Here is a 14,555-nt window from a genome sequence, read left to right as displayed (position 1 = left end):
ATTCAGCAGAACTTCCAATCAATTGAAGCGTCTGCTCACCTCTATTTGATGGGCAGATGTGAATCGGTACAGGTGGGGTCTCCTTCCTTTGGCTGCAGTTTAGGCTCAAAGGGCCAATCTCCCCTGGTTGGCTCCCCAAAAATGTTGCCTGAATGTGGACTTACCTTAAATAAATGAAAGACAAGAGGCATTTGGCAAAGCACAAACAGTCTGTTTAATTAGACGCAAAGGCTGAGAGAGAGCACTGCAGAGTCGAGGTCTAATGACTGTCTCTCAAAGTTGAGAATGTTTTTGTACATTGACTTGAGGTGCAATAAAATCTTTGAACACATTCTTTGAAAAAAGGAATCTGGTCCTGGTTATAAGGCAAAGAAACTGACCATCGGATTAAGTGTGTAGGTGAGTCTCGACCTTGTGTGGACATAGTGTGGACCAGTAGGTAACATGTCTAGATGTCTGGCATTGGGAGCACATGATCACTGCATGTAGTGTATGTGTGCTGTGTTCTGACTGGCTGTGTATTTCTAACCTCATGTGGAATCTAACTTTATGTTTTTTTTGTAAACTCTTACCCCTCCCGCAAAATGGGTTTTATCGGGGGCAATGTCGTTGGACCTTTTTGGTGTGGCTGCCTATCTGGAGAATCTATCTGAGTCTTTCCTGTTTTGTGCATTTGTTTATGGGCTGTCACCCCACAAGTGATCCGTCAATCAGTTGCTTCAGGCCTGGGTCACAGGGCCTGCCTGAACTCGTTCCTCTGGCTCGAGGTTGACGGAGGGTCATGTCGGGTGGAGTTGAAAATAGCAAAGGAAGTTTTTATGTTATGATGGCACATATCGTGGCAGATATTGACATTTGTTTTAAGTATATCAACACTGGGATAAGGTTATAGCCACAGGAAGTAGTCATATAGAGGGTGTAGTGACCCTAGGTATTAGCAGCTCATTGGCTAATACCCTACAATCTCCTAACACACCTAAATTCAATAATTAGGGGAACCCCTGGCACCAGGAAATCAGATCCCTGGTGACCTGGAAAAAGGACCCTCCAGAGACAATAAAGGCAAGAACTGAAGACCAGTGTCCGACTCAGTGCCAACCCGGCTAGCCTGCCTGCTGACTTCGACAATTGCGAGAAAGACGCCTTGTCCTCCAGCTGCTGAAAATTCCAAAAGCCCGGGAAGACACAAGGAACTCCTGTGGATCAGTGGAGGTGCTCCCTGCCCCTTTGCAGGAATCCAAGAAACACTGAAGAGGGCTCCCGACTGCGAAAACCGAACACTTCACAGCACCACTACACCTGTGCCCCCTAGCCCAAGTTGAAGTGGGTTAACAATGCCATAGTGGTCCCAGTCTCTCCAGAGACAAAGTCAATTGTGGATTACCCCACTGCAACATTCACACCAAAGCCTGCAGTCTCTTAGTGCAGGCTACCCTCAACTGCGACCACCTCTGGAAACAGCAACCCACTGTACCTTTGTACCCAAAAGCCCAGGACCGAGGAGGAGAGAACGATGTCCCCCAGGCTTGTGAGACTTGAGCCGAATTGTTGGTTCATCTGAACTGGTCCCCCAGTCCATGCTTGCAGCCTGTTTCTATAGGCCCCCTCCTCCACGACTGGTGACGGACACCCACAGTCCAAAACCCCTCTGTACCCAGACAACCCAGACTGAGGAGAAGAGGACCATTGGTGTCCCCCTGTCCCTGAGCACCGCTAGAAGCGATCCCACATGGTGGCTCAACCTGACTGGACCCCCGTCCTAACCTGTAGCCTTTTTCCAACTGGACCAATCCCCATTGACTAACATTGGGCACCTGATGCTTTGCTGCACCTCTGCACCTGGCTGACCCAGTGCCACCCAATGTGACCTGTTTGTGTGGCTTTGACCCATGCGAAATACATACCTTAAGTCTATGAGATTGGTCCCATAATTCACTATACCTGTTTGCCGTATTTGTTTTTCCTCCACAGGATAACTTTGCAGCTGTCAAGAATTTCACTTACTTACCAGAATGTATTGATTCTGATGCCAAAACATATATAAAGATACCTGTTAGTTTTGTAAATTGGTGTGGATGTCCATATTGAGAGGCAGATTGAAACAAAGTCTGCACTGGAACTGACACCCCTCCCAACAGGATGACCTGCACATCTGCATTCCAAGGCAGCAGGCTTCATAGAAGCCCACAACACTTGATATGTAGATCTGCCTTGCTCAAAGAGGGGAAGCTGATCCCCCTGCCCCAGGACCCATTGGCACCTGTGTTGGTGGGAAAATTAGTAGTCAGAGAGGCATGCCCACCTCTCAGGCCAGTCCCACCCCTACCGTGAACTACCTGATGTGGACAAAACTTTTGAAAGTTTGCCATCTTGGTGATGGCGGAACTATTAATGCTGGTACAGGCGTATGCCCTCTTCCCACAGGAAGTGGTCACATAGAGGGCATAGTGACCCCGGGGGTAAGTAGCGCATAGGCTACTACCCTACACTCCCCTGACACCTTTAAATTCAGTATTTAGGGGTTCCTGGGCAACAGGAATGCTGATCCCTGCTGACCTGAAGAAAGGCACTCCAGAGGTAAAAAAAGCAAGACCCTAAGACCAGTGACTAACTCGGCACCAACCCAGCCAGTCTGCTTGCTGACTTTGACAATGGTGAGAAAGATACCTCATCCTCCAGTGCTGAAACCTCCAAAAGCCCGGGACGACTGCCAGCCTTCACCCAAGCACAGGGAACACCCATGGAGCAGTGAAAATGCTTCGCTGCACCTTTGCAGGAGCCCAAGAAACACTGAAGAGGTCTCCGGAGAGCCAAAACCTGATGCCAGATAGCACCACTGCACCCATGCCCTTTGCCCGAGTTGCCAACAGTGCCAGCGTGGTCCCCAGCCACACCAGTGATAAAGTACATCATGGGTTATCCCACTGCAACTTCACACTGACACCTGCAGATTCTTTGTGCAGGCACCCCTCAACCACAACCACCTCTGGTGACAGCAACCTAATGTTCCACTGCATCTCTGCACCCAGACGCCCCAGACTGCAGACTTGAGTCCACTTGTTGTTTCATCCAAGTGGTCCCCCGGTCCACGCCTGCAGCCTGTTTCTGTAGGCCGACTCCACAGCGACCACCACATGTGATACACACCCGACAGTCCAAGAACCCTCTGAACCCAGATGCCCCGGAACGAGGAGAAGAGGACCACTGGTGTCCCCCCTGTCCTTGAGCATCGCAAGAATTGAGCCCGCTTGGTGGCTCACCCAGAGTATAGACCCAGTCCTAACCTGCATCCTTTTTCCAACCGGATCAATCCCAATTGAGCACCCAACACTGTATTGCACCTCTGCAGCGGGCCATCCCAGTGTCACCTGGTGTGACCTGTTGATATGGCCTTGACCCTTGCCCAATACTTACCTTCTGTTTCTTGAATTAGCAGGATGTCATATGACATGTTTTAGAAATGTCTCTTTCCACAGGGGTATCCCAAAATGTTTTGCCTTCCTCCTCCTGTTTTTTTGACCCTCTTTTGGTTGGCTTTGGGACTCTGGGCACTTTATCACTGTTAACTAGTGCTTAAGTGCATGTCCCCTCTCCTTTAAACTTGGTATGATTGGCTTACAGCTGATTGGCACATTTAATTTACTTGTACGTCCCTTGTACAGTGGTATCCCATATACCCAGGGCCTGTAAATTAAATGGTACTAGTGGGCCTGCGGTGCAGCTTGCGCCACCCACAGAAGTAGCCTTTCAAACCTGTCTCAGGCCTGCCACTGCAGGGCCTGCATGTGCAGTTTACTGCCACATTGTCTTGGCATCTAAATTTACTTGCCAAGGCCTAAACTCCCTTTTTGCTACACCTACGTCATCCCTAAGGTAGGCCCTAGATAGCCCTGTGGGTAGGGTACTGTGTATATAAAATGTAGGGCATATATTGTTATGTGTTACGTGTCTTAGTAGTGACAAGTAGCCTATTTAATTTTTCACTACTGTGAGTGCTGCTCCTCTTATAGGTTTACATTGGGAATTTCCTTATATATGCCTAAGTGGTTATTTCTGATCCATGAGGAGTGGCATGGGCATGTTTGGTATATTTCGAATGGTAGTGAGAAATCGTGCTTATTGGTGTAGGTGAATTTTACATTACTATTTCAGAAAAGCCACTTTTAGGAAGTGGGCATTTCTCTGTGCTTACAACTCTGGTACTTTGCAGCATGACTCCAATCCACATGTAGGGCAGAGTGACAGCTCCACGTTTTACATACTCCCCAGACAGCCAATCCATCGGGGGTTAGGTGTGACAGGGTTACATCTGCGTACTGATGGTCTTCCAGAGCTTCGAGGGAGGCGGGCACACTTTACACTTGTGTAGGCTGTGTCCTGCACTCACACAAAGGGCTTGTTTGCCCACTACTGATGTCTGGAGCTAGAGTGGAGGAGAAGGGAAATTCTTAGAACTGGTCAGATCTGTCTGGAATCTTCTCCCAACTTCTAGAAGCTTGGCATTTTGAGTGTAAGTACAGGGGCTGTAACTCCATGTTTGAGGAGCACTTTGGAACTTGGACCGAACGTCTGTCGGAAGGACTGCTGGAATGCAGAAAGGACTCATCTGGAGTGCTCTCCTGTTGTTGTCTTGCTGCCTAGGACCTGCTGAGTTTGCCCAAAGGACTCATCTAGATTGCTTTTCTCTATGTTGCCCTGCTGCCAGCTGCACTACTGACCTTGGCTGCACTATGCCCCCCATGGACTGCCAGGAGGAATCATCACTTCTATCCCTTGCTTGTGTGTGCTGTCCTGCCTCCTCTTGTTGTGCCCCCCTACGAGTGCTCCCCAAGGAGCCTATGACAGGAAGATCACTGCTTCGCGATTCCTGGGCCTCATCTACATCCAGTGCGTAAGGGAGAGCTGTGTAATCTTTAATGCTTGGAGAGTGCTTCACTTGGCCTGCCTGAACCTGAGGTGTGGGCTATTGCTTTGGGTTTCTCAAGAAACTGCATGGTGAACATTGTATTTTGACCCTCCACTAGAGTGCTCCTCATTCATGACTGCCCCTTTGTCTGCTGCACATTCACCAAATAGTGCTGGGGGAGCACTGCTCATGGCTCTCACACCTGGACCCTTACTGCTGTGCCCTCCTTTGAGAGAACACACCGGCGGGCTGGCAGGATCTCCCTGTGATTCACGCAGGATAAGGTAGTGTGTGAGTCACTGGGCGCTCACTTCCTTTCTCTCTCTTCAGGGGCTGCATGGCACCAAATTCTGCACGCTGACCGTGTCTCGGTGACCCAGTAAGAAGGAAAGCTCTACGGCCAAGAGAGAGGTCCTTGCAGTGTGGAAGGACTGCTGAGTGCAGGGAGTAGCTTCCGGGTCGGCACATACACAGGGGCAGCCATGCACTAGAGGGCACTAGTGAAGTCACCAGTCCCATGTTTCCCGCCCCACCTGTTCTGAAGGCCGGCAGAGGTGTCTTGAATCAGGAGTCCCTCAGGGGTACTGCCCTTTTAGATTTGTGGAGGATGGACTGCAAATCTAGTACTGCACTGCAGACTGGTGTACTAAGGTGACCGCAAAACCTATAAGATGTGCGAATGCCGGTTTTTTCACGTGCTACATAGGTATTCCTGGCGGCAACAGGAAAACTGCAGTACTATCTGCAGTAGACATTGGTCTACTTGTTTCCCTAAATACCCTTCCTGGCCACCAGGCTTCCAGAAAATTACCTTATGACTTTAAGTGCAGGGGAGCTTTTTAGCAATTATTACTTGCCGACCTCTTCACATTTGGTTTTCTATTGTCTCATAACGTGCCTTCTTGCTCATAATTCTCTCTGGGGCTACTTTGAATAGTACATACAGTGTTTCACTTTAATATTGTGATCGCATTTGCATTTTGTTGACTACATATTTGAGTGTAAATCTATCTTTGATCACCAATAATGTTATTTGAAGCACCTTGTAGCCATTTTTAATAACCTAAGACATTCTATAATATTTCTAAGGTACTTTCAAACTTTTGGACAGTTGTCTGGCATTTATATTTTTACCTTTATTTACAATCAGTGTCACAATGAGTTCTAGAGACGCCTTACCCATGGAACCTGTTCTCAAGTAGGGGGTGGTAAGCATCTTCTTTGTGTGATATCCCATTCATTGTTATTGACCAAAGTATGGTTGCGCCATTTCTTATCAGAACTTCTGTGATACATTATAACAGTGACATTTGTTTTATAGTCTTTTGGCGTTTTTCTTTGTTTTTCAGGGTACCTGTTTTACCAGTCAACTTAAGTAAGTGACCGGTTTTTATATATTTCTAAAGAGGTCTGTTATTTAGTTACGTGGGTCCTGATGAAGCGTCAGTGGATCAGTATAGACCAATAGACGCGAAACATGTCGACCATATCATAGAGGTGCCTTATAATTTTTAGGACTCTCTAATTCATTTATTTATTTTTTGAAAGGCGTATGAGCATAACCCTCAACCTCACTTTCAAAATTGTTTTTAACCTTGGTCTTCATCCTTGCTATATTTGACCGATTAAATGATGACGTTTATGGATGATTAACAAATTTTAAATCCCTTTTTTCCTCTTTTTTCTTTGATGGTGACTTATAGCACCTCTGTTTTGCACTTTTGAATTTTCTAGTCACTATCTCAGAATTCGGCTGAGAGCCCCCATTCCGGGGTGCCCACTAGGCATTGCAGTGCCGGCCTAGTGAGGAGCGTTTCCCGATGATGATGCTAGTCATCCACAGTGATGCTTGAGTGCTCTCGCTCCTGAGATTACAGGTTTTCCCTGTCTTCTTTTCCTTTTTTCAATTTTGGAAAAGTGTACCTGTATATAGCTACGAGCTGCACTCGGTGTTCAGGTGGGGGGAATCCTGAATGTAGCTAACACAGAGAAAATATCTCTGCAACTACCACTGGACTAGTAGGTTCCCAGTGATTTTTAGGGGAGTCATGTACTCACCTTGATACTTTAGTAATGTAAATGTGCTAATAGACCAATGCATATCAGGCACTGATCTCACTATGCATACCGTTTTTTACCTCTAGTCCTGTCAGGAGAATGAGTGCTACTACAGATTAGCATAGTGTATACAGTATATAGGATTTGTGTACATTTATCCTACAGGCAGTAGCATTTCATGCCCTGATGTTATAATGTATGAGCATTGTAATGTCAGTGACTTGAGATTTGTCTAGTGTGTGCAGTACTTATGTTTCATGGCATCTTGGTCTATGTTCTAGATATAAATACACTGTATATGTGTATTTTATACAAACTGTGTGGAATCTCTTTTGTGATGTATTTAGTGTGCCACTAGTGTGAGTGTGATGAGCAAAAGCTTTACACATGAACTCTGAGGATAAGCCTGCCTGCTCGGTGCGAAGCTACCAGGGGGTGAGCACAGATTATTTTTGGTGTGTAACGTACTTGCCTTGACTAGAGTGGTTTGTTCTGCCTAGCTAAAGTGCAAACCCTTGCCAACCAGAAACCCAATTTCCAGCAACATTATAAATAGTTGCCAGTCAGGAAGTGTTATCTTGGAGCGAAGGCCTACAGTGTTCCAGCTTAGTACTTTTATCAGTACGTTTTGGCAATCAGAGTTGGAGGAGCAGAATCTCTGGTGGAACACTCAGACATTGGTATAGGTTCACTTAATTAGGCAGTTACCAGGCATGAGGACTTTGGGATTGTACCTAACCAAGCAAGCTCAGCTAGGACAATGTGCGCAACTACTGCAGAGTGTGCCAGGTTCAAGGGCCTTGAATTTAAAATGCAAATTTCAGATGTGGTCAATGCTCCCCTCACAGATAGACTGGACACTGTCAATCGCCCTCATTATAATCTGCTAGAATTGTGTACCTCTTGATGCATATTAATTCACGAATTGGCTGATACCAGCAGTCATGTAATGATGGATGTAGAACTTGTTTTTGAGGCCTGGAAAAATAGCCCAGGGGTAATGTAACAATATTGGTTCCAATGATGACCCTGTTATGCTAGTGCCCACTAGTTTCCACACGCTGAATGGATGCCTGAAATGAATAATGATGCAGTCCCCAGCTATATATTCACAGGAGGGACCAATCCAGCCTACACTTTGTCATCAAAATCTCATATCTCTCTGCAATATTGATATTCCTGTGCACACCTAGCCAGTGGGTAACCTTGTCACACACCTCTTCCCATGTCTCCGTCTGGTTGTGTTTCAAGGGTGGCACACCTGCCAATAGCAGGACATATGGGCAGGCTTCTGGAGGTAAATTTAGAATTGTTGAAGTAGGGTTGTTATCCATACATCCACCTTCCAAGCATAGCATGACTGCACAATTCAGGCCATCATCTATAGTTAGTCAATGATTATTGCCAGCCGCCTCTGCACTGTGTCTAATACCGGAAGGATCTGGATTGCCTTTGGATGAGTTAATCTTTGTAGGGGGCGAGAGGGATGTCCGCAATCTGGGGGAATAACTAGTCCTAAACTGAATTTTCAACTGTGCACACCTGGGGCCTATAACATGATGCAGGTTCAGCTTTGTGTGCAATACAAATTGGTCCCTGTATGAGGTGTAGTGTGGGGCTTGAGCACAGTTAATAATTGGGTTTGTATTACAACAAGGTGCTTCTTTGTTGGGCTTAGCTGTTCTTTAAAAATCACTGAGAATTTGCTTTCAATCTCCTCTATACTGATGTTACATATAAGCGTTGTATGTGGCCCCTTACCAATTGGTAATTAGTTTGACTGGAATTTCACCCATGGAGCACGAGTACTTCTCTTTTTACATTTAATTGCAGGTTCAGTAGGAGAGTTAGGACTGTTATATCTCTAGGGGGCTGAGCAGGTACCTACATTTATTATATTGGTTATAGCCCAATGCATGATGGTTTGACCACAGGGTGTCATTGTCTCCCCTGCATTCTTTGCACCACCCTCCTCCACTGCGATATAAGGTTGGGCTTAACCAGTGTCATTAGCTGAATCTCCAAGGCAGCTCAAATGCCCTAACGATAGTCTATGTTCAATTAGGGCTAATTCATTTGTTGCAACCTCTTTGGCATGCTCTAACATGGTGGTAATGCTTGTAAGTTTATTTGGTGGCAAAGAGCCTCTAACCGCCTTGCACTTGCCCATTCTGAGGAGAGATTATGAAGGATATCTCATCTAAGTGTCTGGAGGTGATTGCCCATGTTAGAGGGGTGGGCCAGCCCAACTCGTCTGGCCACAGACAGTGCCTGCTCTTGGCCCAGACTTTACCCGAGCATGCTCCTGATCACATCGTGCCCCACACCGCAGAAAATGTCCAGCACTTTTCAGAGCTTGAGGCCCCTCCTACTTACAGGAAACAGGAAGGCAAGCTGGGGGACTAAGTCCCACCCCAGCCAGGGCCTCAGGAAAAGTAGACATGGGGCAAGTAGTTGCAGTATAGCATGTCCAGCAAACAGGAAATGTTGGTGCTTTTCAGCACTTTAGGCCCCTCCTACCAGCAGGAAACAGCAGAGCAAGCTGAGGGACTAAGCCCCACCCCAGCCAGGACCTAAAGAAAAATAGGCAAGTGGCAAGGTGGCAAGTAGTTGCAGTACAGCATGTTCCACACTGCGGGAAATGTCCAGTGCTTTTTAGCACTTAAAGTGTCAAAGGACACAGCAGGGCAAGCTGGGGGACAAATTTTTACCCCAGCCAGGGCCTCAGCGAATGCAGAAAAGTAGTTGCAGTATAGCTCGTCCCATGCCATGGGAAATGTCTGGCACTTGTCAGCACTTCCTACCAGCAAGAAACAGCAGGCAAGATGGGGGATAGTGTCACACCCCAACCAGGGCCTCAGAAAAAGCAGGCAAGTGGCAAGTAGTTACAGTACAAGTAGTGGCAAGCAGTTGCAGTACAGCGTGTCCATGAAGCCAGGTATTTTTATATCTATATTTACATTCTGGGAAGCTGTGAGTACTCGGGGAAGGAAAATTGATAACAAGGATATGGGTGCTTTTGGAGTTAGACATATTGTGAACTGAACTCCATGGCTTATCCCCACATTCCTAGAACATCTGCTCCACAGGACCAACTCCAACGTGACTCAGTGGGAGAAAAAGACAACATGAATTTGTGGTAATGAAGCGCCAAACATAAAAGAAAAAATGTTTGTTTATTCTCCGTAAAGTTCCCAACGAAGGAGATGCTGGCTGACAGGTACATGCATTGAGAAGCAACTGGCAAATTATTCAAACAATACATTCCAAATGGAATAAAAAGGAATGCTCTCATGCACAGACGCACACACATGGGAAATAAAACATGTGCATAAGTATAACATTGAAGGTACTATTTGTTGGAATAAATATGAACTGTTAAAAACATACCTACTGTACAAACTACTACATATCTCCTCTCCAATATTATAAACAAAATAAATAAAGAAAGAAATATATAACTTAGCACAAAACAAATCAGCATTTTTTTTTTGGTAGGACAGATACTCTTGTAGGAAGATCTACGCTATCATTGTTGACTCTGTCATGAACATAATCTTGTACATTATACTGATGATTGACATTTGGCACAACATACAAAGTGGTGGAACCAATAATCTCAAAGTCCTCATTACAATCAATTGGAGTTTCCTCATTACCCACAATACCAGGTGTCAACTGAGATGTTTCCGTGCTACTGTCACGTTCAATATCTGAAAAAGAAAAGTATTGCGATTTATCGATTTATACGTTCTTCATATCCCCTGTGCACAAATCAATATAAGAATTTGCATCATGTTTTTCAGTATGATTTGTGATTTTAGCAACTATGCTTAAACTCCACCATGAACCATTGTTCAATTTGACTGAGGTTTTTCCTCCACATACAGCCTTGAATGCTTTTGAAAACTTTGACTCACCCATTCTCGCCCGATAAGGAAGTTTGATCCTGACAAAATCTCCAATTTTCACCCTAGTATTATCAATGTTATTTTTGTCTAATTCTCCCTTATTTTTCTTGTCAACCTTTGTTTTAGGCTCAGAATACATTTTTTAAGGTCCATGATGGACAATTCTTTTCTCAACCATGCAGGGGATAATGTGGGGCATGGAACCCGGCCTTTGAGAATGGAAAATGGTGGAAACCCAGTTGTTAAATTGGGGGACAAATGATATGCCCAACTCTTTTCTTCAACACATTCTTTGACATTAAACCTATTGATTATAGCTGACTGTACAGCCTCCACGATAACCCTAATAAATCTTTCAACAAGGCCATTCATATTTGGAGCATAAAGCAACGTTTTTAAATGCAAAATATTATTAATTTTAATGAATTTCTGAAACTTAAAGGATGCGAACTGTTTACCCTTGAATGTGACAATGCTTGATGGTAACCCTTCCTTAAAAAACATTCTTTTAAAAATCTTACAACACTGTCAGTGGTGGGTTGAGCAATCCATTTGACTTCTGCCCATTTATAAAGTAATCATTAAGTACAATGACATACATCTTGCACCTAGCTAGATTATCAAACGGTCCCAAAATATCCAATGCTACTTTGTTCAACGGTCTTGTTGGAAAATCAGATTTAACAGGTACACATTTATTGGTGCCAAGAGACTTATCTGAATTAGAGCAAATGACGCAGGCCTTCATTACAACCCTGATGGTCAGTGTTAAAGTGGCGGTAATACCACCAACTAGCTGGGGGCAAAAAAAATGGGATCATGACCACGGCCAAAACCACCAACACATACAGCCACTTTAACACTCCGACCGCCACGACAGTAGCAACAAACACCACGGTGGTAACTGCCAACCGACAGGTGGAAGACAATGTACCGCTCACCCCATTACAACACGCCCATCCGCCAACTTTTCCGGGGCGGTACCAACCCCATCAAAAGCACGGCGGAAACAGTACTTGGAAGGGAAACCACTCACCTCTCGACACTCAACAAAGAACTAGGACGCCATGGTGCCCGAGCTGCACGTTCTGCCCATGCTGGTGCATCTTCTCATATATCAGGAGCACCAACGGCGGCGACGATGACCATGGTGAGTACAGCACCTAGTAGACAGGGGAAGGGGGAGGAAAAAGAGAGTGACACACACACACGCAACACGCAACACCCCCACCCTCACCCCCAACACCAAACACACAAACACAAGCAAAAACATTACATATACACCCTGTAACCCTCTGGATGAACTCAAGGACAAAATACGTTCATAAATAAACAGTATGTACAATATATACAATAAATACAAAATGAGGAACAATGTCCACACAGAAATAGTCCGTGGCCCACTGGGCCATAACACATAGGCCAAGCCCACACTTGACTCCTGCCTCAAAACGGAGAGAACACTCGGTCAAAAACACACAGGCACCTCAGGGGGACGGGGAAGGGGGGGCACCTCAGCCGGAAGATGGTACAATGCCACTGCTCCTGGAAGGGTCTCCATGCCCACTGTTTGGTCCTGGGGAGTGCAAAGCCACAGTCTCTCAAGTCTCTACAGTGGGTGGTTTCCCCACTGCTTGGTCCTGGGGAGTGCAAAGCCACAGTCTCTCAAGTCTCTCAAGTGGGTGGTTTGCCCACTGCCTGGTCCTGGGGAGTGCAAGGCCACAGTCTCTCAAGTGGGTGGTTTGCCCACTGCTTGGTCCTGGGGAGTGCAAGGCCACAGTCTCTCAAGTGAGTGGTTTGCCCACTGCCTCATCCTGGAGAGTGCAAGGCCACAGTCTCTAAAGTGAGTGGTTTGCCCACTGCTTGGTCCTGGGGAGTGCAAGGCCACAGTCTCTCAAGTGGGTGGTTTGCCCACTGCCTGATCCTGGGGAGTGCAAGGCCACAGTCTCTCAAGTGGATGGCTTCTTCCACTGGTTCTGGAGGGGGCTTTGTGCCCAGTGTGCTTCATCCTGCCAATGATAGGGTGAGTGGATGCATTTCTCCACTGGTTCTGGAGGGGGATTTCTGCCCAGTGATGTACCACGTGGGGGGTGCCAGGTCACAGTTCCTCACCTGGGTGTCAGAGCTATGAGATTTGCAGTGGTCAGGATGCATGATAGTCCAAGGAGGCAGGGCTACAGTCCATCCGACGGCAGCTACGGCTGCATAGTGGTGGTAGTGGAGGTGCTGGTGAGGGTGTTGCCAGTGGTGAGGGGTGGCTGCAGCCCTTCCCCTGCAGCCTCGGACGGCTGCCCACTGGGGCTCCTGCTGCTGGTAGTGGTGCCACTTTCAGTGGTGGAGGTGGCAGTGCTTGTGGCGGTGCTTGCGGCAGTGCAGGTGGCAGTGCTGGCCGCGGTGGAGGTGCTGGTGCTGCCAGTGGTGGGGGCAGGCTCCAGCCCTTCTCCTGCAGCCTCGGACGGCTGCCCACTGGGGGTGCTGCTGCTGCTGACAGTCGTGGTGCTTGCGGCGGTGCAGGTGGCAGTGCTTGCGGTGGTGCAGGTGGCGGTGCTGGCCATGGTTCAGGTGGAAGGGCTGGCAGTTGTGCTGGTAGCCACCAGGCCTTCACCTGCCGGCTCGGATGGCTGAAGTGCCTTGGCTGGTGCTTTGTGCCCCTTCCTGCCCTTGGCAGATAGTGGTGTCACCTTGGGTCTGGCAGCTGGAGTCTTTGAGGTGGCCTTGCTAGGTGGTTGTGGCTCCTTCCCCTTACTGGATGCTGTCCCCTTCTTCACCTTGTCAGGTGGCGGAATGTACTTTGCTTTGGCAGGGGTTGGTGGCACACTGGCTGGCCTGACGGGTGCCCCCTTTGAGCCTCTGACAGCTGCAGGAACCACAGAGGACGTGGACTTGGTGGCTGAGGTGCTGGGCTGGGTTCTGGCTACCCTGGCCCGAGGGGAAGGACGGGGGGAGGGGTAGGGAACAGGTCAATGTTGGCTAGGAAAAGCTTCATAGGGACATTGGGGCGGGAAGAGGGTGAAGGTTTGGGAGTGGAGGAAGAGGGAGTGGTTATAGGAGGTGTCAGTCTGCTGTGTTTGGGTGCAGGTGTATGAGCTGGATGCTGTTGTGAGGTGGATGGCTTTTGGGTGGGTGTTTGCGTTTGTGTACTTTGGGAGGAGGGGTCACAGACACAGTGGGAGAGGACACAGGGGACGTGTGCATAGATGTGGGGGTGGTGACTGCCTGTGAGGGGTGTGTAATGATAGGCGTGCTGGTGATGGAGGTCGAGGATGAGGATGTAGTGCATGCAGGTGTGAGTAGAGACGCTACTGGGAGGGAGGTGGAGGACAAGTAGGAGTGGGACACAGTGGATGCCGTGGCTGTTGGTGTGTCTGCATGGGGACGGTGCTTGTGTGAGTGCCTGTGAGATGAAGTGTGGTGCTTGTGTTTGCCTGAGCCACTTTTGTGTGGTGTTTTGGGTGAATGCTGGTCTGGAGGTGTGCTTGGGATGGGCTGGGGTTGAGGGGACTGGGTAGAGGAAGTTGGAGAGGGGAGGCTAGAGACAGGAACAATGGCTGCCATCAGTGCAGAGGCCAGAACCTGAAATGCTCTCTGTTGGGCCACCACGCCAGAGTGAATGCCCTCAAGGTATGCATGTGTTTCTTGCAAATGCTTCTCGACACCCTGGATGGCATTCAGAATGGTTG

The sequence above is a fragment of the Pleurodeles waltl genome, chromosome 2_1 (genome assembly GCF_031143425.1).
Source record: "Pleurodeles waltl isolate 20211129_DDA chromosome 2_1, aPleWal1.hap1.20221129, whole genome shotgun sequence".
NCBI classification, from domain to species: domain Eukaryota; kingdom Metazoa; phylum Chordata; class Amphibia; order Caudata; family Salamandridae; genus Pleurodeles; species Pleurodeles waltl.
This window is presented reverse-complemented; position numbering follows the sequence as displayed.